Genomic DNA, 2,343 nt, shown 5'->3' with positions numbered 1-2,343 from the left:
CTATATCCAGAACCGAAGGAAGTAATAATACATCATTAAAACCACCAACAAACATTTGTATAGCACTTTATGGTTTTAAAAGAGAATCATATATAAAATATTATTTGATAACTAAAATATATCTAGACCTTTCTTTATAGCTCTCAAGGTGCTTCCTTCACACATTATATGCCACTTCACATTCAAACCAATCTTTTAAGTTAAGCAAGGCAGATATTAATTACACCATCATAGATGATGAAACTAAGGCTCAGAAAGCTTAAGAGATTTGCCAAATTCACACAGCTGTTAAATGGCAAAGCAGAAACTACACTGTGGGCGAAGGACCTGTTGCCCATGCCAGATCTCCATCAGAGAGTGGACCAACTTGCATTTTGTGCAGGCAATGTGATCAAAGGGAAATTATATGATGACATCCCAGACATACATCCTTTCTTGGTAGCCAGCCAGCAGTAAGAGTTATTATTTCATCTACTGACACACCTAATAGAAAACCCACAGTTCTTTAACCAAAAGGCAAACTGATAATTAAAATGGTAAGCCTCCTACTGAGCCAAAGCCCAGACTTTTATTTTTTAGGAATTTATTTGAAAGTTCAGGGGCAAACACCATAAAGGAATATCAAAGGCAGACTTCTCAAGGGTTTTGTTTCCCCTTCTCTTCTGCTGTTTACATCAAACAAGAGAACAATTCAATATCTAAAATGTCAATGCCAATTATCTTACTTTAAATGAGGACCCCTTTTAAGCATTAATACTTTTTAAATATTTTAAACTGAGTAAAATGTTTCTAGAGTTTATTAAACATCTATCTTCTTAAATATATAGAATTACTGGTGTGTCTACTCTGAATCTTTAATATATTTTACATAAATATAGTAGCTAACGTGTTTTGAGCTCTTAACCATGTGCTGTGCCACTGGGCTATTTTCACACAGTCTCACTGAATCCTCACAACAACCCTATGATGTAAAGTACAAACAACTTTAACATCTATTTTATAAATGTGGAAATGGAGGCAATGAACATTAGTTAACAAAGCAGAAAGGAACAGGCTTGGGATCTGAAGCTAGAAAGTTTAACCGCCACATTGCCTCCCTGTTCTCTTGTAGGGGTTGGAGATAGTGGGAAAGGCATGGGCTCTGGAATCTGACTCTCTGGGTTCAAAGCCTAGCTCCCATGCTTACTGATGAATCTTAGAAAAACTAGAGAAAATCTGTCTCCCTTTTCTCAGCTACAAAAGAAATGTAAGAGGTGATATAATAATTCTTGTATCATGGAACTGTTACGGGAAGAAAATGTAATGCCTAGTAAACAGTAAATGGCCCACAATGAGGACTCAAAAACGTCAGTAAGCAATGACAGTTCCTCCAAGGAATAGTGAGGTATTTATTAGGGCTTTAGTCCCACAACAAGTGGCTTCAAACTGCTCTTGTTGAGTTCTCGAAATCTTTTTTTCTAAGGTTTTATTTTCTCAAGCTGGCACTCCTGGCTGCTGATGTATCTATATGGGGCATCCCCTCTCTTTCCTCCTCTTCTACACTTTTTCAAATATGCTGTAAACTATAAGGTTAAATCGTTAGACTTTCTAAACTGATTTCTAAGTAAGAATATCTAGATTCTGAAGGAAGATCCAGGGTCTCTCTAGTTAGTTAAGAGGAAAACTTTAGTGAATGGACTTTGTAACATGTGGTTTTGGCTTTTCAGAGTTCTTTTTGCTTATTCAGCTTCTTTGTGGGTTTTGAAGAGTGTTGAGGATACCATACATTTTAGATCTATAGATAAACGTGATCTTGCTGGAGCATACTAGAATGTGGCACTACTACTATTCTGTCAAATCAGATAAACAAAGTGAGGGAAAGTGGCCACAGGCTAGTACACCAAAAATTACTCAAATAGTCCATAAAAGCATAGACCATCCTTTTCCTCTGGCTTACTACCTAAGGGCTAGTAGAGGTAAGAAGTGACAGCTAAAACAAGGTAGGGTTTAGGGTCTGACGCACTGGACGGAAGAGGAACTAGGGTCTCATCACACAGAGGTCCTCATTTTAGACACATTCGCTCAAAGTTCTGCCAAATGTGGTGATTCAATAGGAACAACTTTTCTCCACACTCTGCCAACTCAATGCTATTCGTACATGCTCTCTTGCCCTCTAGCAAGGCAGCAAAGAGAACTGACTCCAACTTTCAGCGATGAGCCTATTGGACAAACAAGTACCAAAAACCACTAAGTGTTAGAAGAGAACGTAATCACATTATTTACTGTGAGACAAGTCTTCACTGGATTAAAACAGAAGCACACAAGGGAGGCTGAAATGAAGGTGATCATACAAAATGTATTTGA

General features: G+C 37.6%; 1 protein-coding gene and 1 long non-coding RNA gene across 2 annotated transcripts in view; both read right to left on the bottom strand.

Moving 5' to 3' along the window:
• ZSWIM6 (zinc finger SWIM-type containing 6) overlaps nucleotides 1–2,343 on the bottom strand; it is a 203,989-nt gene that overhangs the window by 170,125 nt on the left and 31,521 nt on the right. The gene's annotated exons all lie outside the window — the stretch shown is intronic.
• Nucleotides 1–2,343, bottom strand: part of LOC141278280 (uncharacterized) — a 55,640-nt gene that overhangs the window by 48,655 nt on the left and 4,642 nt on the right. The gene's annotated exons all lie outside the window — the stretch shown is intronic.

The sequence above is a fragment of the Tursiops truncatus genome, chromosome 3 (genome assembly GCF_011762595.2).
Source record: "Tursiops truncatus isolate mTurTru1 chromosome 3, mTurTru1.mat.Y, whole genome shotgun sequence".
NCBI lineage: Eukaryota > Metazoa > Chordata > Mammalia > Artiodactyla > Delphinidae > Tursiops > Tursiops truncatus.
The sequence above is the reverse complement of the archived record's forward strand: the minus strand, read 5'-3'. Positions and strand labels throughout refer to the sequence as shown.